Source organism: Falco rusticolus, chromosome 4 (assembly GCF_015220075.1).
Source record: "Falco rusticolus isolate bFalRus1 chromosome 4, bFalRus1.pri, whole genome shotgun sequence".
NCBI lineage: Eukaryota > Metazoa > Chordata > Aves > Falconiformes > Falconidae > Falco > Falco rusticolus.
The window spans coordinates 48243371-48269330 of NC_051190.1; the positions used below are offsets into that span (position 1 = coordinate 48243371).

Below are 25960 nucleotides of genomic sequence, written 5' to 3' on the forward strand. Positions count from 1 at the left end.
CCCAGAAAGGGCGTGTCCTCCCGCCTCCCCGTGACCCGCGCTGTCGCGCCATTGGGTGACGCGGCTGTCGGAAGGCGACGAGGTCCCGCCCCCTCCCGCCGCCGAGGTCACCCGCGGTCGTTGTCCCGCCGCCGCGCCCTGGAGCCGAGCCTGAGCCTGAGCCCGAGCCTGAGCCCGACCCTGAGCCCAGGCCCCGCAGGCTGAGGGCGGGACGGGCTGAACCAGGGCGGCGGCAGCCGGGCGCGAAGGCGGCGCGAAGGCGCCCCGCAGTCACCCCCAGCGCGGCGCGCGCGGACCGCGCCTCAGAGCCGGGTAACGCGGTTGCGTGAGGCGATGGGCGGGCGGCGCGGCCTGGCCTGCCCGGGCGGCAGCGCGGGGAGCCGGGCGGGAGGAGCGGCGGGGGAGTGGCACGGCGGCCGGCGGCAGCAAAAGGGAGGCCGGCCCCGAGCAGCCTGGCCCCGGGCTCCGAGGCACAGACGAGGGGAACGGGCTGGATTTGCAGCACAGTATCGGGCACCCGCCACCGGGCCTGGGGCGCAGGCCGCGGCCTAGTGCCCTTAACGTCCTCTTAACGTCCAGCGGCACGTTTTTAAATTGATTTTTTTTTTTTAAGTTACGGTCAGGTAGATCGTTGCACTGTTCTCAGTTGTTCCTAGCTGATAAAGTTGCAGAAAAGCCAGAAATTTGTTTATCCTGGTAACAAAACAGCTGTATCTGTCAAATTAATTATTGCTGCTCTTTTGCCAGCGCAGATCAAAAATTCCTAAATGTTGTTTTTTCTCCTGAGACTTTTTCTCTCCCTCCCCCCTGTGCCCAGAGATACTTCCCGCTCCCTTGCGGTGGGGGAGGGCATGGTTCACACCATTTAGTTGATGAGCAAACCTAAGGAATATGTCATGAGAGAAGCTCCTGCCAGAAGGTCAGGGCCACAGCTGGAGCAGCAGCAGGCCCAGAGGACAGAACAGCGCTGAGGATATTGCAGCTGCGAAACAGCAACGGCACAGTGGGACAGGGACTGCCAAGCCAGCCCCGGGAGTCCAGCACTGTGTGTCAGCGGGTCCAGGCACCCAGGAGTTCTTGCTTTCTTGACTGTTTACCATCTCCTGCAGTTTGAGCCTTCCCTTGCAGCTTCATTGCAGCCTGGCCAAATCCCTCACGTGACTCCCGTTCTGATTCGGCTGGCAAATTTAATCTGAAGCGCAAGAATACAAACAGCATCCAGAAAATTGGTGAGATCTGTAAACTTGGTGGTCTACTAACCCTCTTATTCCAGGCATGCCTTGGTCGTTAGCCAGTACCTGCTGTGCTGACAAGGGGCACATAGTTCTCAGTGAACCAAAAAAAGATTCACAGCCCAAAGGTTAGCTGAAGTGGCAGGGGTAACCACTTCTATTTTTGGCGATGCCCTAAGCCAACAAATTACCTTGGCCAAGCTGCTTTTTTGTGCTCCCAGTGTCCTTGTCTATCAAGCTGAGGTTGCATCACTACTGAGGCAGATGCCCTGGTGTTTGCAAAAGTCCCGTTGGTTCTGGGACCAAAGGGGACCCGGTTACTGGTGAAGGACTAGATAGGAGCAAAGATAAGTGCAGGTTGTGCTCAGGCAGCTCTGCCACAGGCCGGAAAGGGGCTGCTCTTGCTGCCTGCAAGGGATCAGCTTATACCTCTGTATAACAACTACAAGAGCTGTCATTAGTGACTGGTGATAGCACAGCACAGCCCTTAGTTAAGCTTGAACTAGCAAATGCACCAGAATGACTGCACTCTTCGCAGACTATCACCTTTGCTGACTCTGTATTTACCAGCAGTTAACTTGAGCAGTTAATTAACATGTGTAGACGTGGCACTCAGGGCCATGGTTTAGTGGTGGCCTTGGCAGTGCTGGATTAATGGTTGGACTCTGATCTTAAGGGTCTTTTCCAACCTAAATGATTCTATGATGCCTTCATGTTTCTGTCCTGTCTTGACATTTGCAGGTATTTAACATGGTGCAGCAGAAGACCAAGGTGGAGGAAGATGTCATCAGAGACAGGGGTGTCCCTCACAAGACAAGAGTGGTAGGGTAAGTGCCTTGACAGGGCTCAGGGTAAATGCAGATGGGGGCCATGGTACTTTAAGCTCATGTATGACAAGTCACCCAACTGTGGTTAGAAACACTGGTGTACGGACAGCACACTCCTTCCTGACGGGGGTTAGTTAGTCAGTGAGACATAGGCTGGCTGCTGCCAAGAGCTGAGTTCTTCATCTCGGCCACAGGTTTCCTGTGACTGACAGAACATCACCCTGCTTTCTGGTAAAACAGAAGAAATTCCATTTGCAAGTTCTTTCCTACCTTAAGCAAAGAATCATTTCATACAGCTGTGGACACAGAGAGAGAGTGTAGAAATAAGTTTATTCTTCAGTTTAATCATTTCTCCTATGCCCACCTAAATGACCCAAGACAGTTTACACAACTTTTCACTTTTGTCACCCTTCCCGTCCAGCACTGGCATTGGATCTGTAAGCTATTCTGGGCTAGTATTCCTCTGATAACGCTTACAAATTTCCAACTCAGAGTGACTGGTAGCAAGTGACTCAACCCGAGATGTAGTTGCACTTCAGGACATTGACTTGAAAGATAACGGGGGTGGGGGGGTGGGGGGTGGGCAATACTCTGTTTCAGCAATTTCCATATGAAGCTTTTCAAGAGGAGAACGAATGCACTGGGGAAATATGCTGGTAAACATGCTGTCACAAGGAAGGAAGGGAGACAAAAAAGTCTGTTTATAGCATAGTTATTTCTAAACTTAAATAGATCATGTTGTCTTTCCCACCAAGGACTTGCAACATCTTTCTGGTCATATGAAAGTGTCTACAGTAAATAGGCGTAGGTCTCTGGAAAAAAACCAACATACCCAAAAAACACACAACAAAAAAGACATGTGCACACAAACACACACACACACTAAAATCCCAGACCAAATTAAGTTCTAGATTCATACCCAACTCTCAGCTGTCACAAATCAACATAGCTTTAACAAAACCAAGGAGTCTTCACCAGGACACACCAGCTGATACTTACCTGCCTGTCTGTAATAATGTGACTCTTTCGCAGCTTTGTTCTTCTAAATAAAACTGGAGGAGAAAGTGTCTGCCCTGTCTGTCATAGGCACAAACACTTTTTTTTTTTTTTAAATACTCATTCAAACCTGCACACTAGTGGATGTTGAAACAACACAGTATAGGCAAAGGCTGTCCATTGTTTTATGCAACATGCAAAGTATAGTATGTGGCACACACATCCATAAAATGTGAAAGGCAGTGGAGAATTCAAATTTCTAACCTATATAATAATTTAGTTTGATGCCATATATCACCTACCTCTGGAGGTCTTGTCTATGTACTCTGAACATTAAAGCTAAAACCAAATTGCAATGCTATTTATGCCCACAGGTAATTCCACTTTTGAAAAAGAATTTGACAGAAAGCCCTTTGCTCTAAAATGAGATGCATACAGAAGTTAGGTGTAGAAGAGTTGTTTCCAGCAGCTCTGGAAAAAAACCCCTAATTGCATCTCTGGAACTTCAGTAAACAAAAGATTTCTATCTTTTGCTCTGTAGGAGAAAGGTGGGCTGCTTCCAGGTTCCCAAACCAAGGGACTTTGTTGCAATGTCCCAGTGTTTACCGGTCTAGCCCAAAGCAGAACAAGGCTATGCCCTGTCTGCCCTCCCCATTTAAACTGTGTTGTAACCAGGAAAGTGATGAACGTGTGACCAGAGTTAAGAGATCACAACACGGAAACATGGTCTGTAACTTGATCACACAGAGTGCGGATCCCGTTCAGTGTGCTGTGAGACAATACAGGCGGAGAAGTGGCTGGGGATGGTTGACTGTAGCTGGGAGTGCAGTGCAAGGCCTTTGCACCTGTAATTCAGTCTGAAATGTTAATAATGCACAGGGCTACTTAATATTTTTCCATGTTTTTTAAACATAAACTCACTGTAGTAAAAAAGTTACAGAACTGTAAAATGATCAGTCATGAGCATGAACCTCCCCATATGAACAAGCTGTTCCTGTTTAATATTCATGCTCTGAACTTCCATAAGACTTTTTTTGTCCCTGTTCAGGATGGAAGAAGTGACCTGAAACATTGGGAACGTTCACAGGGTAGGCAGATAAGGCTGGCCTTCCACAGTCCCGTTTTCGGAATAATTCTGCCCCAGCTTATCCGGTCAGCACACACGTTCTGCTATATCCAGCCGTGTGGTCTTTGCCCTGTTGCGGTCTGTCCCGCAGGCCAGCCATCTATGCCCATACGGCCACTGCAGCACGATTCCCGATGGTGATTTTTTCTTCTTTGTAGAAGAAAATTGTCCCTCATCTGCTGGCTCGAGGAAATCACTCTGTAGCAGTTGAAGTAGTTACTGCCTGTCATTGTCACCCCTTACCTTAGCTGCTGCAGTTCACAGCGTTGCAGCTCGGACTCACTTTGCTGCTGGGTGAGGCTGCAAAGCTAGGCTTGGCGTGGAGGTGGCCAAAGCAAAAGCATACCTACCTTTCTCTTGGTGCTTCTGGGCAGTTGATGGCTTTTGGCAGAGGGCTGGCATGGAAAGGTGAGGACAGACACAGCATTTCACTGCAGCCTGTCCGTCAAAACCTTAGAGACTCAGTTACACCTCCCTTACATCCAGTTGAAGCTGTTTGCTGTGATCCTTCTGGTGCAGAAACCCAGCAGCTCTTCCCACCTGCCTGAGTGCAGTCAAGTGTCTTAAACTGCACATCACACTGCTGTTTAAGTGTGTGTGTGACTTCAGTCTCACCCCTGCTGATTATCAGCCCCGTAGATTTATTGCTGCACAAATGTTTGCTAAATTATTGCAGGCAAAAGCAACTGATACAGCTGAAATCATATAAATAACTTGTCTAAGTTAGGGTAGCTGATTTTGCCTGATGGCAATTTCAGCAATTGTTTCTCAGCTACACTGCTGGTAACATTCACCTCCAAAATGCACGAGAAGGTGGTGTGAATCTTCCACTAGACCAGGTTGATCTGAGCCCCGTCCAGCCTGGCCTTGAACACTTCCAGGGATGGGGCATCCACAGCTGCTCTGGGCACCCTGTGCCAGCACCTCAACACTCTCACAGTAAAGAATTTCTTCCTAATATCTCATCTAAATCTACCCTCATTCAGTTTAAAGCCTGTCCTATGGCTACATGCCCTTGTAAAAAGCTCCTCTCCGGCTTTCTTGTAGCCCCATTTTTCAAACTCACTGCACTAGAAAAGAAGTTCTGCATTGTACAGAAATTCCATTGAAACCTTATGCCAGAGCTATTCAGTCACTGAGAGTTTAATTACACAGACGTTGCCTCCATACAGAAGTTATGTTGACATAAGCTGTATTAATTTAGTTATATCAACATGACTGTCTTTGATTACATCCAGGTTGTGGACACATCCTCCTCTAGCTTCTGTGAGCTGAGAAAGCTACAGCTCCCTGCAAGGAGTAGCACACAAAACCCACATACACTGTTTTTTCCATGACCATACACCGTGTTTTTTGCAGCCAGCTACAGCCGTGTTTTCCAGACAGCTACAGCCAAACCAAACAGATAACACACCAGATAAACGCTTGGTCCTTTAACTCTGCTGAAATGAGATTTCAAGGCTAGGAAGGAGCATTTGGGTTTCCAGCTGTGCTAAAACCTTGTTATGGGGAAGAACGTTGAGAAGAGTAACCTCTTCAAAGCCCACATCCTCAAATTGGGAAGCCCTTGCCAGGGACTGCTGCGATACTTGCTGCCACCCAAGGGACATAGAAGAAAGGGCAAGGGAAAGGCTAAACACCATTTCTTCTTTCTGCCACCTTCAGCACTCACTGTTTGCTGTCAGAGGAAGGCTGGAGGGAAAGCAGGACTCTGCTGTGCTGTCAGGGCAGGATGGAGCATCCCATAACACTGGAGCAGTGACAGCCTGGATTTTCCCGCTGAAGAGACATGTGGGCAGGGGAGGACGTGCCACAATGCCACTAAGAAATTCCAGCGTGGCCTTGGCACAACCGCGCTCAACAGATTTATCCTCCTAAGCCCAGCCAAAAGCCCTGAGGAGGGTGGCTGTCTGACCAGCAGAAAATTTAGAAATGTGTGATGCAGGAGACAACACTCCTGGGGCTGTGGTTGGAGCAGGCTTTCACCTGGCATTATCCACCTGCAGTGCACGAGGGATGTGGCAGCTCCACGCAGGAAAAGCTGTCGCTTCAGTTTGCTTCAGTCCCTCTGAAGAAGCTTCCTCAGTAGCAGCTGGTGCAGAGATCTCAAGTGCATCTCTCGAGCAACTACATGCCTACAAAAGCAGACCCTGTCCCATCTGCATTAAAATGATTGTGAAGTTAAGTTTTATCGCTGGTATATTGAAAGAAAATCCGTTATTGCTGTTTAGCCAGTCTTAGTCTGCATGGGGTGATGCTGTTTATACTGTGGCAGAGCGGACGCAGAGAGCCACCGGTTCTGGCTCCTTACACACTGCACCAGATCACTGAGATCACTCAGCAGTAAAATACAGCACGGACGGGGGGAACGCGGCACAGAAAGCTTGGAGGTGGAAAGTCCTGTCTGGGTTAGTACTTGTGATTCTCCCCATTCAAACTGGCTGAACACAATCAAACCTTTCTTTGGAAATGAAAAACCCCAAAGGCAACTTTTTGTTCTGGTTTGGGTTTAATCCTCTGGGATTTTTTTCATTTTTTTCCGTATAACAGTTCAAGGGAATAGCTTCATTTCAGGTTTCATTACCAGCAACTGAAACAACAGTATTTGTGATGGATAAACATTGAATGTCAAAGGATCCCACTACCTTTGCAGGGCATTTGCTTCCATCAAAACGCTAGTTTCTGTCAAAATCTCCCTTTAGTGAAATCGAGTCAGACAGATGCTTTGAGTCGGATTGGATTTTAGCTGAACTCCGGTTTGCTTTGAGGAATGTGCCCTCCTGTGGGTGGCTGTTACAGCTGCAGCAAGCGTGCTCCTTTGCCAGCAGGCTTCGTTTCTTCTCATTCTTTACCAGCAGCTTTCTTAAATAAGGCTCCTTTGCCCAGACCCACCCCGATACTGTCGGGGCTGAGTGAGGTGAGATGTGGCTTATGCAACAGGTTGCAAGAAACAAGGGAAAATTAATTCCAGTGATCAGCTTGACACAAGAGGTGACAGACAGATCCCTAATTAAAAATAACAGCCTTGTCATTACTCCCTGGGTTCCCAGGAGGAAACCGGCCAACTTCCAAGGTTTGTAGGACTTTATCAAAGGTATTATCAAGAATTTCATGATATTGCTGGCAGGGTACAAGAAGACAAGGAACCTCTGCTTTGGGTTTCATACAGTAATCCCTCTTTGGAAAGAATAAGAGCACAGCTGAATGTGGTTTACATTTCATTTGCAGAGGTATGGATGCTGTACAGTGGAAAATTGTGCCATAAAAATTAAAGTGATAACAGACCTGCAACACCACATTGCAAGTGATACCAAACGGGGAAGGACCGCAGGCACTTCTGAAGGATTTCATTAAGCTATTAGTAAATTTGAGTAGTGACTCAAAATAAACATGATGCAATTCAATATGGCCAGATGCAAAGTGCAGTGCTTAAGCAGGAATAAGTGTCCACAGTATTGCAGGTTCAAAAATAACTATTTTACATGGCACTTCTGTAGGAAAGGCCTGGAGTTTTCTTCAAGAAAAAACAGAGGGTTGTCTGATTTAGAGAACAATCTTCAAACACATCAGAAGGAGCTATTAAGAAATTAATCTGATCTCCATTTCCCATGGTAAAGGTGGATATTTATGTGCATTAGATGTCTTCTCAAAAACCATTCCATCCCTATTTTCTGTTTTACTGTTTATTAAGCAACGACACCCTCACTAAAAGTTGATCTTTTTAAATAATCTTGGCTTAAGGGTCCACAGCCCATTAAGAGAGTGACTTATTTTTCTTTGGAGCTTCTCAAAATCTCACCCGTGTCCTTGGTGCTCACACAACTCTGAATTTTTCCAATATAAGTTGTAGTAATCTATGGAAAGCAGGTACACCAACCCCAGGTCTGCAGACATATGAAATGCTGACCAGCAAGTCCAGTCTCTCCTATTTATATTGCCTCACTCAGTTCCGTTCTCTCCATCTCTCCCTTTTCCAGTAACTCCTTTCCTGATATGTTAGGTAAGAAAACTAATAACCCTGCGGCCTTTGGAGCTGACTGTGTTATTGGAGTCTCCATGGGTACAAATTCCACACACTTCCTTGGCTTAGGCTGGGACATACTTTTCAGAAAACGTTAAAGAAAAATACATCATAAAAGCTTTATATTGCATGTCAATAAGGTGATCCTTGAAATCTTGAAATGTCTGATGGGCATTTTTCAAAAGCAACTGAAAAGCGCACATGGTGATTCTGCTGGGTGTAACTGGGGGAAAAAACCCAAACAAAACCCCCACAAACACAAGTATTCTGTAAAGCTTTATAAAAAGTGTTGCTTTCATTGGCAGCACCTGCCTTCAGAAACCACAGAGAAGAACAGAGACCGACCTAGAGCATGTACTGGTTTTCATTATGCAGCCCTTACTGCCAGAATTAAAGTAAACAGGAGAGGCTGTGGGGAGTGGAGCACCTCCTTCTCCTGTGATTAAAGCAAGTGTCTTGGCCACCCCAGATCTATCGGTCATTTTAAACTTAAGAGAAATGCCCAGGATGTAGGACTGGGCTGCACTGGTCATGCCAACTCGGAAGCAACGAGGTTGATGTGTGTTGGTGGGAGATGTGATTACCCGCACTAAGAGGAAGGACACATCCCCACTGGTTTTTAAAACTATCCCTCCATTCCTAGTTTCTTCTTTAGGAGCGAAACTGTATTTAACCTTAACCGCAAAGCCATGACCAGGTTCATCAGCATCGCAATACTGTCAAGACCCTTTGATTGCAAAGAGAAGCCTCTTAGAATTTGAACAACGGAACTATCTTAACTTTCAAATATGTTTAAATTTGTTACCTATTACAAATGCAAGGTGAAAAAGAGAAAAATCATATTAACAGAAGCAGCAGTGTTTCCTTCACCATCTCTTAGGCACAGGCACAAAACAGCCTGCATGAAACGCCAGAAAACAAGAGAGATTGGTTGTTCTTTGCTTTTTGCAAAGGCTTTTTTTTTTTCTTTTTTGACTGGGACAAGGTGGCTCAGCATGAGTTGCGGTTCTTGCAACTACTCTAATATTAATTTCCAAGGGAGTTACTTTAACTATCTGGAAAGGTTTGTACATGCTGATTTGTTTTTATAGGAATCTGTATCCAGAGGAGCTTCCCAACCCTGCAGGCGCAGAACTTGTCATGCCTGCTATAAAAAGCCTGCTCCGCCCCCCCCCCCCCCCCCCCCCCCCCAAATGAAGGAATAAAGGCCATCTTCATGGATAGATTTTAGTCTGTACACGTTCAGGACACCTGCCACTGCCTTGCTGGCGAGGCCAGGCAGTCATGTCCAAACTGGAAATGCCTAATTTCTGGAAATCCCCTTCTTCACACAGCACGAGCTTCCAAGTCTCTCCTGGTCACTCAGGGGAGGGATTTCAAGGAAATCCCACCTGAAATCTGCTGAGTTTCCAGCCTGAACCGCTTCTAGGAGGGCAGAGAAGGTCTGTGCTGGATCACACCAATCCTTACCGTGGGCATAGCGGGGATGTTCATGAGGAGAAAGTGTAGGGCTGAGGTAGCTGCTGCTTTTGCAGTTCTCTGACTGCAGGGAGTACAGTTTAGGCTTCATTTTTCTTCCATCACCAACATAAAAACATCAGCTACATCTTCCCACCCATAAGCAGGTGCTACGTGAGTTTTCCCCGGTGCAGCACCCCAAAGCCTTGCCCCGCTGCACATGTGCAAATATCTGTATCTGTGGGGTGCTCGCATTCTGCACACGTGCTGGCCGAGCGCGGGTGCTGGGAGCCGTTCCCGAGTTGCCATCAGCTGGCAGACGGTCTCCTCTGGATTCACGGCAGCTTGGCGTGGAGCTCACCCGCAAACACACCTGCTGCTGCAGCCGATCGGGGCTTGAGCCCAGCATTCCATGGACTTGGCCTGTTCTTTAAAACCCGTGATGGATGCTCCATCAGGAAGCGTTCACTGTTGGATAATTTTGTGTGATGGGACGATGATTCAGCTTCTGTCCTTACCCACTGCATCCCCCAGGCAAATTTCAGGCACTGCCGGTGCCGCTTGCCTGCGTTGGGGCGGGATGCGGGATGCGAGATGTGGGATGCAGGAGCCAGTACCCATGCCCAGGGATGCTGCACGCCCATCCACTTCTCTTTCTAGAGTTTGCATTCTCTTTCTAGAGTTTGCGCTACACCAGCGTCCCGGGCCCCTGTTCCGCCATTAGCACGCCCCCCCGCCCCCCCGCCCCGCCCCCCCCCCCCCCCCCCCGCTTTGTTGTCTGTGACTTCACAGCCGGTCACTATAGAAACGGTTTGATGTCATGGGGAGCTGGGAGCTCAGGTAGGGAGAAACCAGCGGCAACTGGGAGAAACCCCGAGGTCCCCCGGGAGCGGGCCGGATTTGTGCTGTTGCCGGGAATGCAACGGGAACTTTTTAGTGTTTTAATAGAGGAAAAAACATTTTCTTGGCTCTACAGCAGCGCCCCCGCCCTGGCCCCGCCCACAGAGCGCCCTAGCCCCACCACGGAGCGTCTGGCCCCGCCCACGGACCGTGTGGCCCCGCCCAAAGAGCCTGGTCCCGTCCACGGAGCGCACTGGCCACGCCCACAGAGGGCCCCTGTCCCGCCCACAGAGGGCCCCTGTCCCGCCCACAAGGCGCCCTGGCTCCGCCCACGGCGGCCTCTCGCCCCGCCCCGCCCCGCTCAGAAGCGCCAAACCGCGCGCCAACTCTCCGCCCCACCCCTTTCCCGCCGCTATTGGCCCATATCCGCCGCGTCCCGCCCCTCCCCTGACAGACAGCCGTCCCGCCAACTGCCGGCGGCGCCGCGCGGGACACGCCCCCCCGGGCGGTGGAGTGGGCGGGGCCGGGAGGTGACGTGAGGGTAGAGGCTAGCAACAGTTGCCTCGAGACCCGGCGCCAGGCGCCATAGTGACCGTAGCCCTGGAGACTGTTACTTGCCAACGGGAGCAACGCGCGGCCCCGGCGGCCGGAGCCCAGCGCAGCCCGCGGCGCCCGGCGGGGAGGGCAGGTGAGCGGGGGCGCGGCGCCCCGCCGGGGCCGCCCGCGGAGGGGGCCCGCCCGCGGAGGGGGCCCGCGGCGGGGTGGATGTGGCGGGGTGTGTGTGTGTGAGGCGCTTCGCGGCTGCCGCGGGGGCCGGTGAGGCGGGGGGTCGCGGAGGGTCGCGGGGACACCCACCCCCCCGCCCCGGTCCGGCTGCAGCGGCTTCGCGCCTCGGCTTGTTCCCGCAGGGCTGAGGGAGCTCCTCGCGCCGCCCCCGGAAAGTTGGGAGCGGCGGCGGCCCCGGGCGGAGCGGGGGAGGCGGCACACACACCCCCCGGGGGCCGCTGCCCGGGGCGCGGCCTGCCCCGCTCCTCGCCCCCCGGGCCCCACACCGCCCCCTGGCCGAGGGGGCCGCTCCGCCGCGACCGGCTCCTCAGCCCGGCTCCTGTTGTCCCGGCGAGCGCCGGCTCCGGCCGCCGGGGCCGGGTCGGAGGCGGCTGCGGGGGGCACCGGGCCGGCAGCGCTGGAGGTCGCGGCTCCCGCCCGGCGCTGGTGCCGGCCGCGCTCCCCGGGGCCGCGGGCGGGGGGCGGGGGGGCTTCAGTGCCGGCTCATCCCCCGCTCCCCGGGCGCTGCGCCCCGGCGCTTGCTCCTGTCGGGCTTAGGAGCGGGCGCAAACTTCGATCAGACCTATTTTTAAGCATCCGCCGTCAATTCCCGACTTGGTTTCTCTGCTCGGTTTGAATAAAGTGCGTTGCGAACCGCGGCTCGGCCCCTCTTCAGGAGGAGTTTGTGCATGTGCCTATTTCAAGCGTGAGTTCCTGCAGCCTGATTAAATCTTTCCATTCTTTTTACTTAGGTCCTGTTCTGAAGTCTTTATTTTGGTTTTGCTATTGAAAGAAGCAAACAGGGGAATAAATAATAACTTTATTACATCTCCTTTATGGTTTTGCGCTTGAAATATCCATAAACTGACCGCACTCAGCTTCAGATTCATTTGATAGTTGAGGCTTTTTTCCATCTGCTGCTGCCCAAACTTTTCAGCTCTCTATCTCAGTTACAAATCGCTTGAGAACATAGAGTATTGCTGGCTTAAAAAAGAAAAAAAAAAAAAATCAGTCTCCAAATACAAACCTTCAGTGCCCAAAGACTGGGGATTGCTTTTTGCCTCTGCTGTTTGACTTTTTTGGTGTGAGTTTGCTTCAGTCAGTTTAAGATTAATTTGGTCTTATCTCAGGTTTGATTTTAAAGTTACGTGTCTAGTGGCAGTCAATCTACGGATGGCAAGGCATCTTGGAATGCCCTCGTGGTTACCTGTTCCAGGATGGGTTGAAGCAGCCTCTGGAGGTACCTTTTGTGGGAATTTAGGATGGGCAAAGTTTTGACTTCTAGATGGCTGAAGTCAGGTGAGGAAAAAAGCCCACACTTGTGGGGTGCTGGATATCTGACATCGGGACTGGGATGCGGTAGCTCCAACATTGGGTGCTCGTTGTTTCATTTTGAAAATCTTAGTTCATGGTTTTACAAAAAAGCACACATCCAGCTGGTTCTTTACTGCTCAATATTGCCGTCCCAAGGGACGTGAAATTTATTTAAATGTTGTGAGATGCTTTGCATTTGCCTTACGGCGTATACAGATGTGGGCATGCTCTGGTGTTTTTTGTTTTAAGTACATGTTCTCAAAGCTGTTCCCCATAAGGTGAGGTTGGGAAATACTCATCTTTTTAAATGGAATCTGGGTTCTGGGGTAACTACAGGATCCAAAAGCAAGTGAGGGGTTGGTGGCTGGAACTGCTTTGTCCCTGAGGGGCTGACAACTGGAATTGCCTTGTCCCCCCTGTTTTCTGCAAACCCAGGAATGATCCGAATGCGTGCATTGGTGGATGGTGATGAGAGCATCCACCACCACAGAGGAGTGCAGGAGCCAGGTCCCTCAGCCTTCACATGGGACTCCCAGGACAGTCCCTGCTTTGCATTTCCCTGCTGTGTCATTTGCATCTCATGAATTCCTCTCACAGTACCGTGTCCCTGTCCTGGGGCCCTGCGTGCCAGCTCCGTTTGCTGTGGAAGGGTCCGAGAGGGTGAGAAATCCCAACGCTGCGCTGCAGCAACCGGAGAGGGTGCAAGACGTGCAGGCAACGCGCTGGGTGCTGTGGCCATGGCCCGACACAGCAGATTCTCCCTTAGCGTCAGACCCATGCTCTCAAAGTGTTTTGAAGGTTTGGCATATAAATTTGTAGGTTTGGCATATAAATGGAGGCTGGTCTTAATCGGGAGGCTAGGCACTGTGTGTCCCATGGAGTCCCTGCAGCAGGGTTGGGGGGAGGGACAGGGTCGCCTATCTCAAGACTTAAGGCTGAGCATGGTGTAGAGAGAGTTGTTAAGTCGTGTGTTATATATGTAAGAAATACACTTTCTGTATACGTCTGTGTGTGTTAACGTGAGATGGTAACTTAAGGGCGTAATCATCGAAGACCCGAGCAGCCAGCACCTCCGACGATGTTGATGTTGCGTGTCTGGGCTATTTGTTGGGGTAAATTCTCCAGCTGAGGGAATTCATTGCCACTAAAAGTCACCTCTGTACTTGTTACACCCTGCCTGTCACAAAACTCCTTCAGGGCAGCCATGAATGCAAAGCCTCCGTCAGCGGTTAATAACTGTAGCTTTTCCTAGCTCGATCGCAGTAAAATAGACGGCGCCAGTCATTGTCTTTAAATAGTCTCATGCTTGTAACACCTCAGAGCATTGACAGCTGTTCTATTTAATCGCAACATGTTTTTGCTTTTAATACAGGCCTGTAAACATAGCTGTTTTAATGTATTCTAGCATATTTTCCTTGTTCAGTTTTAGTACTCTAGAGTTAAAAGCGTCCTCGGTGTGCGGAGTCACAGCGCAGGGAGGGCAGTGCTGATTCAACAGGCGTCTCTTACCACTCGGCTTCTCAGCCAAAGTTTCTGCTGGAGGCTGCCGAGTTATATTTAAACCCAGTTTTCCCTTCTTTCCCTCCCTCGAAACAAATGCCAGCGCAGTTAACGTCTGGCTGCCGGCCAGCTGGAGCAAAGCGCTGCCCCGACCAGCGTGCCAGGGCTTGCCGTGGGTGCTGCGGCGAGGAGCGCCTATCCTCCCCGTGTCAGCGCACGGTGAGCCGGGATTATGTTCCTGATATTTGAAACATATGCGAGGTTTCTTTCTGTAATCTGTTCTTTGAGGCTCGGTATTTTGTCTTATTTGGACTGGCACTTCTTCGTTCCTGCATTCAAACATTCACAAATCCACCTTATTGTCTAAGAATGTGCTGGCTTTTTCATGTTAGGCTGTTTCCATCTAAGTAACATATGTACTAATTATGCTGTAAATACATAAATAGACGACAAAACATTTCTGCAGCACCAGCCATGTACCTCTTAATACGCTGAACAAAGAGGAATCCTTTCATAGTGGGCACTACCTACAGACAATCACTTTTCTTAACCCAGAAAGCATAGAAGAAATTATTTCGGGGCACATCAGTACACAAACTGTCTCCAATTGGGGGGGGGGGGGGGAGGGAAGGAAAAAAAAAGACAACCCACAAACCCACCTTCAGCTTTGGGTCATGTTTTTGTGAAAGATGGCTGCCTTTCACCCAGCTAAACCAGGACTAGAAAAGTTTAAATTTCCTGAATTCACCTGACATGTTAAAATGGTATGTATAGGCATGTGTTTTCATGTCAATGAATGCAAAAATCTGCCGATGATATTCCTCCTTGCTTAGGACACTGGTGGGTTAGGCAGTATCTCTCCAGCATTGCATCTACAAGGAGTATTTTAAATTGCAACAGAGGCAAGTCTTCCCAACCAGAACTTTTATCAACTGTTTTGTTTTGTTGATCTGGTATTACACAAGAGTTCAGAGCTGTACAAACGCCAAATGAAGGTGTCTGAAAAGTAATTCAAAGGCAATTGAGAAGCTTGGTTTTTTTCCTAAATTAGATTTCTATTAAGAATTTATCTTCCTGAGCTTAATAAATTCCAAAGAAGTCTCAGCAAGAGTACAAATGTGTTGTAGCGCTGAAGCTTTGCAAGAGATTAAGTTGACCATTGCAGTTGCTTTCAAAGTAACAGAGGCCACAGAATGCTATGCCAATGATGACTTTATATAAAAGCAAATGCAAAAAACCCCCAGATTCGTTTTCTTGTCACAAATCCTTACTGCATTGAAGGAAATCTTCAATGTCTCTAGCAAGAAGCTGAAGGAAATAATAATTGCATTGACTGCAGCCATATTCCTCACTGATGCATCACTCAGTTCACTGATGCATATTATGACTGTCCAGTCTCCACAAATCTTTTTTTTTCTGTTTGAGGTGCTGCTTTTCCGGCTTTATGTGCAGGAACATATCTGTGTAAGGACAAATGACAGCAGGTACCTGTGTGTAGGCTATGATGAGGTCCAGCAGTTTGAAACACATCCCTGTCTTCTGTGGCAGAGCAGCTTCACACTCAGGAGACTCCAGGGCATCTCTAGTTTTTCCAAGTCTCTAGTTCTTATAAAGAAAATGAAGGACACAACCGGGAGCAAGGTGAAAGCAGGAGGCAAGAAGGCTTCTGTGGGTTCCACCGTGTCCGAGATGCCTGTAACAGCATCTCCACGCTCTTCAGGAGTTGTCCTGCCTTTGGGGCAGCCCAAGCTGAGCTGACAAAAGCACTTTTCTGTCGCTTGCTGCATCTGTGCCATAAATTTTGCTGCCACGCATGGTGCCGAAGGGGTGTGTTTCCTTTCTGCGCCTTTGCCAGCTGAGGCTGTTCTGCTGTGAGAAATCTGCAGTGTGGGTCAGGGTTTCCAAAACGTTGCCTGCTCGGCTGCCCTCATAGGAAAGGATTTGTGTTGTACTGTGGTACATGGCAGCAAGCTCCATGTTTTGAGCAAGAGACCTGCCTCCAGTCCTCAGCATTTATTTTTTATTATTATCTTGAATAGACATCCCACAGCCCTACACTGCGATGCAGTGATGGCCTCAGTGCTACACTGGTTGGAGTTATTCTGCTCACTTGATTTGGAAAGGTTATTCATGGTGGATGCATATGTCTTCTAGAGTGGTACAGTCTCAGTGGTCAGAGCATGGTGCATCTGATGATAGCTTTTGCACAGAGGATTTCCCCTGTTTCGTTGCTCTCAGGACTAGATGCCGGCATAGGGGAGCTCTAATCAGTTTGTGTGAAAAGGCCTTTTTCTGTTCCCTGCCTGGCTTTCTCCAAGATCTGATCCTGAGCTGAGCCAGTGCTTGATGATGTGTGGGTTGGGTTAGTGCTTCTTGTGCTTAGGACAGGTTCAGAAGGCTTTACTGGTTGGTAACAGACAATTTCACAATTAGACAATAAAGTACCCTTCACCGGGTGTGTAAGTGAGGCTGCGGGACTGGCTAACAAGGCACAGGGACAGTAACTCCGAACACGAATGGTATTCCTCTCCCTATCGCCTCCTGGCCATGGTGGGGAGAGGGTTTCACCTGTGCCCAAGGGCAGAACCGAGTCTCCACCTGGACAAAGCAGGGCTTTGCTGGGAAGGGTGGAGAAGGCAGCCTGTCCTCACCCAGCAGGGTATCGCTGCTTCCCACGGGACAGCCCGCTCGTTCTGCGCTGATCCCCCAAACCTTGCTGGTCTGTGGCAACCCAGGCTACGGCTGGAGGAGGGAAGCAAAAGGAGGTACCTGGAGATTTGGGACTAGGTGGACAAATGGCCTGTCTCCATGCGGCTAGGGGATGCTCATGGGAAGCAAGGCACAGAGCTGGATATTCTGGTTAGTTCAGCCAGATCTGGGGCATTTCTGGCACAGGCAGTAGTCTAGCCTTTTCTTTTACCCAGGCTGTGGTGTTTGGGCAGTAAAGGGAATTTGCACGTTTTCTTGCCTCTGATAAGTTTAAGCTTGCAGAAAGCTGGGAGGAAGCGAGTTCTGAGATAAGACCAACCTCTCATGTGCTGTAGGTACGCTGTTTGTCAGTGCTGTCACCTCCCTGGCCTGGGCAAGGATATCTTTCCCCTCCTTTCTCCTCCCCCGAGCTGTCTTGGATGGTACAGTCAAAAAAACAACTTGAAATCCACCTCTGGGCTGTGAAATGTGGGGGTAGATGTGCGTAAGTGTGTGTGAACTAGTTCTGTCTAATTTATCTTCAGTCCTTGCATTTAAACAAAATATTTTACGTGCTGTTTCAACCCCCACCGCTTCCTCTCTCCAAAGAATCACAGAACAGATTGTGTTGAAAGGGACATTAAAGATCATCTAGTTCCACCTCCCTGCCATGGGCAGGGACATTTCCACCAGCCCAGGTTGCTCCGAGCCCCGTCCAACCTGCCCTTGAACACTTCCAGGGATGGGGCACCCACAGCTGCTCTGGGCAGCCTGTGCCAGCCTCACCCCCCTCACAGTGAGAATTTCTTCCTTAGATCTAATCTAACCCCCCCCTCTTTCAGATGAAAGATGAAATGCAGATATTTTCAAATGTTCGTGGACTTAAATGGCCAATCATGGCAGGAAATTTTTCTTTAGTAGCTACAGATAATAAGAGAAACAATGGCTTCTGGTGACCAAGCTAATCTTCAGAGCTTCCTTCTTCCTGGCAAGTATTTATTCTTCTTAGTATGATGGATGTGCACCATTGTTTAGTAGACTTGCACCCACCAGGAATTTGAAGTATCCTCCACCCTGGTCCTAAAACCCTTGAAGAAACTGGGGCTTGCCTGCAGGCTGCCTGTCCTCCACAGCTGTTTGAACTCAGAATTAATTACCTGTCCTCCGAAGCACAAATCCAAGATTCACCTTTGGTGTTTTAGGCACCAGCTCTGTGGCATTCCCTTGCTGAGGCTGACTTGGGCGTTTTCACAGCTTGGGCGTTGTGAAAGCTCAGGTTGTTCCTACTCCTGCCTTAGCCAGGACATCTGTTGGTGTTTTCCTTCAAGGAATAGCATTGACTATGGTACTTTCCATAAGATTGCTCCCAACACCAGGATCAGACAATAATCACCAGATCGGAGCCGCTGGCAGCAGGACCACTGAGGTGGTTATAACTGCTGCTTGCTGTGCTAATAAATGGGAGTATTTAAATTTCAGAGTATTGTCTTGTATGCTGCAACCGTTAGAGGTAATTGTGTAAGATAAGGAGTTGTAAGCAAGATAATTCATGTTTCAAAACATACTGGAGCAGTAAAAGTGCTTTTTTGATTCTTGCTGTTTTCCAGGTTTTCATTCTTCTCAATCTAGGTGCTGCTCAGAACTTAAAAATCTTTTTAAAAACCCCAAACAAACAACAAAACAACAACACCCCCCCCCCCCTTGCTTTTAGCTAAAAAGTGCAGTCAACATTTCTGTAACATTTCATAAACGATGTGTTGCCAGAGGTTTACCTGGCTACTGAAGTTTTGAGTCAGTTCATTATTTAAACTTTCTTGAGGTAGAGGCAGTAGACAGAAACAGCTTCTTTTAGACCGATTATGTAGTATCTGTTAAAACCCACAGATGTTTGAGCTGTTGCAGCGCCAGGAAGCCCCAGCCCACCCCGACAGCACATTATCCTGGGTGCAGCGGGGCTCGGTCTCTGCCCCAGGGTGCTCACAGTGGCTTCACGGGAGAGGCAGAGCCAAGGCTGGCACAAGGATGGGGATTAGTTACTTGTGGTTTATCCGTCACAGAAACCTCCTCTGCAGTCCCCATCCAAGACATTCCAGTGTGATGCCTCATCAGCTGCTGCTGCGTCATCCCCGAACTGTTGGGAAGAGCTGTCGCCACAGCTTGTTGTTACTAGGGAAGAGCCCCAGCACCTTCAAGTAAAGGATCTTTAGGCTATTTAAGAGATGTAACCCTTCAAGTAAAGGATCTTTAGGCTATTTAAGAGATGTAACCCTTCTAGGTATCAGCTTCCATGAGAGCAGGCACCCTTCTCTGCCTTTGCGGAGGAAATGCACAAGGTGAGCTATCATGTTGGTGCTTGATAAGCTACAAGCACCTAATTTTTAGAGTTGATTTTTGGGGGTCAGTATTCTGGTTCTTAACGCGGTGTGAGGACAGAGTGTATGCAAGTATGGGCCAGGCAGTGCCTTTCTGTTTATTTCACTGTATCTATTGTCATGGTGGATTACAGCCGAGCAGGGTGGTGGATTGCAGGGTAAGTCTGACCTGAATGCAAACTGTGGACTGGGTACTTTTCTGCATCTTTCTCATGGATGCAATCGCTCATAAAATCATGATCCACCTTATTGTAATTAATGCTCAGGAATTTTTAAGTCCCCGGCTGCTGCCCTGCAGGGCAATGTGTTTTGTGTTTAGCTCCACAGGTACCATGCAAGCGCTGTCTCCCTATCTCAGTTGTAAAAAACACTAGTCATCACTTCCTTAGGTGGAGACTGAAAGGAGACATTTTAATATTGAGACATCTGAGGGTGTGTCCATCACAATAACATCTCTCTGTATGTTTATGCAGGCCCTGAGGCTATATCTGTGTATGTGGAGATACACATATTTTAGATACCTGCAAACACGTAAGTATGAAAATATACCTGTATATCTACATATATGTACATTATAAAAGAGTGTAGTTCCAAGAGGACACCACGCTGAACGATCTTTATTCCATGTTTCTGATGCACCTCATAGCCGCCAGACCCTGTCCTTGCTGGGGTTTCCGTGCCACCATAGACCTCCCATGGGACTGCTCTGAGGTATAAATTAGTCTCTGATCTAGCAAGTCCCATCTCTTTCTGATCCAGAACCCACATCTATTGGTACTGAGATTCTCAGCCTGTCTGGGAAACCGAGCTTTATTTGCTCTGTGCTTTCATTTCCATTTTCTGTTAGGGAAAAATTCAATACCTGCCTTTGCCAGGAGCCAGAGAGTTGAGATGGGTAGGCTTGTAATATTTGTAAAGTGCTTTGAAATCCTCACGTTAGTGCTGCTTTACTCACTGAGCAAAATCACACAGGCATCTTCGTGCCCTCTGAGAACACTGGGTGCAGAGGCACTTGCCTTTGACCCTCAGGATGCTGAGAACAGGGACACAGGCTGCACGGCTGGGGCTGCTCCGTGCCCTCTAAGAGCAGCACCCGGTGCTGTGGCTGCTCCCCTCTGCTCCTCTGGGTGCGCTTGGGGACAGTCCCCTGGGAGAAGCACCCACTCGGAGGATGTTACTCCCCCAGTTTGCTCTCCCTTCTGCTGGCAATCTTGCAGCGTGCTTGCTGGTGGAGATGCAGAGACCGTGCTCAGAGCCATGTTATGGTCCTAAAAAAAAACAAGAGAAGGAAAACATCAGACTGACCCCTGGAGAAATTATTTCATTAGAGAAATTCTTTTGGGGAAAAGAATGATTGGGGCATTCCTTGCTGCAGTGACTCCAGTATCATTGTTCAGGCTGTTTTACAATTTAAATGAACCCACATGTAGACTGCTCTCAAAAAGTGAATTTTGCAACAAAAATCTTTGGGAGGATGAACTGTAGACAAGCTAAACTCTGTTGTTATGTGTTGCTCTGTTTGCAGCACCTGATGAGAAACACAGGGTAATTTTGGTGACACTCCCTCTCTGCACATTTTGAGAGACAATTTATGTCATGGATTGAATTTTTCCAGCAGTATTCTAACCTCATCCTTTAAACTCAAGCTTTGTTGTCTTAAATGCCACCAAATAACTACATTAATACATCATACATTGCAGTTCTTATTCATGTTCCCCAAAGAATTACTTAATGCTTTGGTGATGAGTCTCTTATTAGTCTATCATTACGGAATTTTTGTGATAGCTTTTGTTTTGGCAGCTACTTGGTTGAACTTATATTTCAATGTTGGGCAACAAAATGTTCCGTGGTGAACATTTTGAATGCATCTCCTGGTTTCTAACTGCTTTCTTCCTATACGGGGATTGAATTACGGGATTAGCCAGAACATCATGCAGTATTTCTGCTGGAGAAAAGTAAATAGTCTAGGGGTGAATTTCTACTTTACACTTTTGGCTTACAGCCATCCTAGGCTAGAGGTAAATTGAACATTGGTAAGAACTGACAGCCTGTGGTCTCTCTGCAAGGATTTTTATACCTTTTTCTCTATCAGGTTTATAAAAAAAATCACTAATTTTCTTGCCTCAGAAATTTAAGATAAGGGTTGAGCTCCTGCCTGTTCCCTGGAATTCACATTTACCCCCCAGATCAGCAGGAGCATATGCTGATCAGTTGAAGAAGGTATGCAATCTTATGGTCCAATAATGTAATAAGAGGGGATTTTAATTCTAAAAATCTGCCCCCTCTCTACCCCCAGAAATCTTACTCAGCTGGGTACAGCGAGTTGGCTGTATTATTCTTTTGAGACAATAGTGCATTGAAAACCTATTTTGGAAGGTAAACTCATCTCTGTACTGTTAGCGTTTTGTGAGTTTATAACACCAGTGGCTGTTTTCCCACTGCAGAAGCACAAACAGCATTCTCCCTTGGACACACATGTGCATGCACTTGTGGAACTGGAGATAAAGGCCGCAAACACCATTTTTCTAAAAAACCCCACCCTCCTTTTTTTTTTTTTTTTTTTTTTTTTTCCCCTCCCCTCTTTGCAAATGGCTTCTGGCATCATTGCTGTAACTGCCTCTTTCCTCGAGACAGCAAGGTCTCTTGTGAACTTAATATAAATTGTTCGTAGTACTCCTTTGAGTCCATTTCTTGAATTGTATCTTTGAAAGATCCCTCTGTAGCTTCATGTCGGTGTTGGAGGGAGAGCTGGCTGACTTTTTTGGCATCTAGTGATTGTGGGAGAAAAAAAAATAATTATGTGAACGCTCAGCTGAACAATGTGCAATATTTCTAGTGGAGTGCTTTTTGCCTGGGCAACCTAAGTGCAGATGCAGAGAAGGAGATGATGGTGTTTTCTTTTTCTCCCTCCATCTGCAAAAAGTAGAATTTCTCCACTAAGAAAATTAATGTCGTATTTTTTTTATTTTTTTAAAACTGCTGTTAATGTCTTGATTGTACTCCTCTGACCTATAGCACTGAACTAAACCCATTCACTTTTGATCTACAATGTGCTAAATGAGAACAGAAACTGACCCTTCTGTTTTGGAATATAGAACTGGAAATTCAGGATTAAAAAAATCTACTTTTTTGCCTTTGAAACAGGCAGATGGGATCATTTAACATATAATTTGCTAAAGTTTATTTTGACTGAAGTCTGATGTCAAGTAGCATCCTGAGCAAATATTTCCGAATAAAATAACATATTGCTGACTTACAACTCTGTTGCTGTTGGTTTAAACTAACTATGGTTATAAAATCCCTTGTATTGGCAAAGGGTCTGTTAGCAGAACAGTAATTGTTTGTATGTAGTATTTTAAACCAGTTGTGTTTTCTGCTGTTATGTTAATGGAAAGCACGTTTTGACATCTTCCCCTTAGCTCCCTGTCTGGATTTGGCATTCCATCTGGCTGCACCAAAGAAACTCTTCCCCCTATTCCCCACCCATATCTCTTCTGGGTAAATAAAGGAGCCACTGACAAGTTTAACTGTGTTTTTAAGAGAACTAATCATTCTGCTTTCAAAATTGGCAGTGCGATGGTCGTTACTGACTACTGAACTGAAGCTCTCCAGAGGTACTGTTTTTTTCTGAAATGTTTTGAGTTGTTTGAAGCACGCTTGGCTCATAAATACCTACAGACCATAGCCCATGAGAGACCCATGAGTCAGGGAGCAGGAAAGGGTCAAGTCTGGAAGTTGTAGAAACCCCAGTCCCAATACTTCGAGTAACAGAATAAACTGATGTTTCGTTTGACGGTGCCAAAACCCATCCGTAATTAATGCTCTCTCTCCTTCACAAATGTCTTTTTTTCCTTCTTTTGTCTATTTGGGCAAGAATGCTGCAAACAGGGGATTTAACCCATGGAATGGTGAGGTTAGTGTTCGATTGGGTCTTCCAACTTTCTTTTAGAAGACAGATTTATGCAATTCAGACAATGGAAGGGAAAAGAAGAGAGAGCAGTAATGGGTCGATAGCTAAACAATTCATAATTTAAAATGAAAAAAAAAAAAGTGAATCTGCAGTGCCAGGGGAAGATATGAATACTAACTGATTCCTCTGATGCTTTTGAAGCTGCTTTTGAAGCTCAGACAGGAGAAGCAGTTTGAGGTGGTTTAATCAAGACACCTGTGCAATCTCTCTTATGGAAAAATCCACTGAAAGCTTCACAGCCCACACAGAGGAGCAGGGTCTGGCTCTTAATGTCTCAGACTGATCTTCCTCTGCATCCTGTAATGACAATTCTTCATTGTTCTTCGCAAGCAGAATAAGGGGGGAAAGTCGCTGCTGATGTTCAGAGCAATTCAGCGTTTCTTGCACTGTGCTTTGTGTGAAAAACAGGATGGGTGGATGCTTCAGGCAGTTCTGGAGGATGCTTAAACCCGCAGCATTCAGGTGGTGCTCCTGGACACAAGGATGTCCAGGTGCTACAGCTCGGACAACGTCCTTGCACCTCCGTCCTTGTTCCAGGAAGAAAATACCTGCTCCTGGTTTTTGCAACTTTGATACAAAAGACTTTTCTAAGTCGTCTGTGGCATCACTGTGAGGGAGATTGACCTTGTTTATAACACTAACAAGTTTTGTTAATCAGCGCAGTGTTGATTGGGCTCTTTGTGTGGATTTGTAAACATCTGGGCAGCCAAGGGAGTTCCACCTTCCTCCAGGAACCTGGCAGAAGAGCCCTGATTCCTTCCCTGTTACTGCCGTCACATTCATGTGAATTAAAAATTAAAATCTCTGCAACTCTTACTGATGAGGGACTGAGAGCACGCGGGTTATCGCGGTGAGATGAACACGAGAGCACAGCACGGGCTGTTTTGGTGATGGAGTGGCCCAAGCGATGCCCTCCGCCCCATCTGGGGAGTCTCTCACCATTGAAACTCAGCCTGACCGAACAAGTGTGGCAGGCTGTTGCCATTTTGCCATTTGAAATATCGGGGGGGGGGGGGGGGGGTGGTGAGAAAAAAATAATAATAAAAAAAGGCAGGAGTCCCAGCCCCTGAGCCTGGTGGTCACTCACTTTGTCAGGTCAATTCACTGCCTTGTGCAGTCACCCAGGAGAAGATGGTGATGGTTAGGGTACTGCTTCTCACTTGGCCTTTTCTGCTCCTTTGTGAAGTGCTGTATCATATAAAACATGCTCTGTTGCAAAACACTTTTTGACTGCAAGAGTATTCCTAGAAAACTTTTCTCTTTGCTAATGGTGCTGCACTTCCCTGCTAGTGTTTGCTTTGCTGATTATTTGGCCTTGGGAGGATAGTTACTTTGTTCTCAGCAGCTGGTGGCTTTCCTTTCTAGAGGAGATGGATTTGTTTTTTCCATCCCTGAATAATTTAGATACTACTGATAGCTTAAAAATACTATTTTGCAGAGTAACTAGGTACTTGTGTTGGACTGCAAATGAATACTCTCCTGTATCTCCATCTGCAAATTACAAAACTGCTACATGAAGTTTACTGTTACAAAGCTTTAGGGACTCCAATTTAGTTTGCATTTAATCAGTTTATTTTGTGGAGGAAAATTTATATCAGATTTGGCCGTCCTTTTAACAGTTATGTTTCGGAAATGAAATTGTGTCTGAATCTGGTTCCAAATGTGCCATGACATTAGTGTTAAAAAAAAAAAAAAAAAATCAAACCAAAACCCACCATTATTGCTTCTCTTAATTGTGAAATGGGCAGTCATTGTGTATAAAGAGATTTGTTTTAATTTTAAAAGGTTTTGTCATCCTCAGCTGTAGTCCACTGTTGTTGCTTACGAGTGCAGCCCCAACCCAGGAAATGTCTCATAACTTGAAAAACAAAACATTTTCTGGCTGGTCTGTATTAGAGAAGACATTGAAGACATTTAGCCTGGAAACTTGAATTAAGATGGTGACATGTATCAATAGGATGCTCTAAGTTGAGGCAAATATGCAGAGTGGTACCCTTCTAGTCCCTGATCTGATGCACAGATAGAGGAGGCGTCTGTAAAGACGTAAAGCAAAGCATGTCCGACCTTCTCCTTGCTTGCTGGTGTCTTGCCTGAACATTGCCATTGTGTTTTGGCTGTAGTGGAGCCTGCTGCATCTGCAGGGGGTCTGAAACCAGGACCTTCTGACACCAAGACCTGCTCTGGTTCTCCTTCCCAGGTTCCAGTGGTGTGTGGATGCTCCTCTCTGCTCCAGCTCCTGGTCTTCTGCTAGTTGCTCAGTTTGTAAGTGGAGGCATTCTTAGCATTCCTCCCAGTCTGCATCATAGCTACGAAACGTCTAATTACACTTCTGCACAACAACTAGCCAGCAAATTAACATTATAATGGATCTTAAGGTTCTGTAATTACTCAAAAATGTCACTGGGCTGAAGGAGTGCTGGCAGCAGCCTTTCCTCCCAGGGCAGGGGTGTGCAGCCCTTCTTCTCCTGCCTTTGGAGTCTGCCTGCACGTGAAAAATTTGTTGTCCTGAGGCCTTACGGTCCTTAGCAGCACTTTGGTAATTACTTAGGATACAGGAGTGTCACCAAAGTTTAGGACCAGGCTCTCAAGCAGAGCTGATTATGTCGCTGACTGTCTTTGCTGAGCTGAATTCTCTCGGCCATTTTTAAACACAAGCAGCTGCTGCTTTCTTTTGTCTTATCCCAATTTTGATTTTTGTTCCTTCAGGCAGGATGTCTGCTGAAATCGCTGGAAGAGTTGCTGTTGGCTGTGTGGGGCTGCAACTTGCAGAAGTGGCTCAGAAGAGGGAGGGGAGCAGCAGCCTCACGCACTGTGTAGTCTCTCAAATTCTGCCCTAGCGCTTGCCTTTGGC

At 47.7% G+C, this 25960-nt stretch overlaps 1 protein-coding gene and 1 long non-coding RNA gene across 7 annotated transcripts in view; both read left to right on the plus strand.

The window, feature by feature from the left end:
* Positions 1-86: 86 nt before the first annotated feature.
* LOC119146018 lies at positions 87-7589 on the plus strand. 4 transcript variants are annotated; one of them, XR_005103601.1, is made up of 4 exons: positions 87-312; positions 1110-1229; positions 1974-2059; positions 5847-6670. It is a non-coding gene; the product is annotated as an uncharacterized LOC119146018 (long non-coding RNA). The 4 variants fall into 4 exon arrangements; XR_005103600.1 differs by having other exon boundaries at positions 1129-1229; XR_005103602.1 differs by lacking the exons at positions 87-312; positions 5847-6670 and adding an exon at positions 7410-7589 and having other exon boundaries at positions 353-1229.
* Positions 7590-10891: 3302 nt separating this feature from the next.
* RFX2 (regulatory factor X2) overlaps positions 10892-25960 on the plus strand; it is a 63988-nt gene continuing 48919 nt past the window's right edge. For 2 of the 3 annotated variants that reach the window (XM_037383005.1, XM_037383006.1), the window contains exon 1: positions 10892-11188. The gene's annotated coding sequence lies outside the window, so the exon portion shown is untranslated. The remainder of the gene's footprint in view (positions 11189-25960) is intronic. The other variant, XM_037383009.1, reaches the window with a different exon arrangement.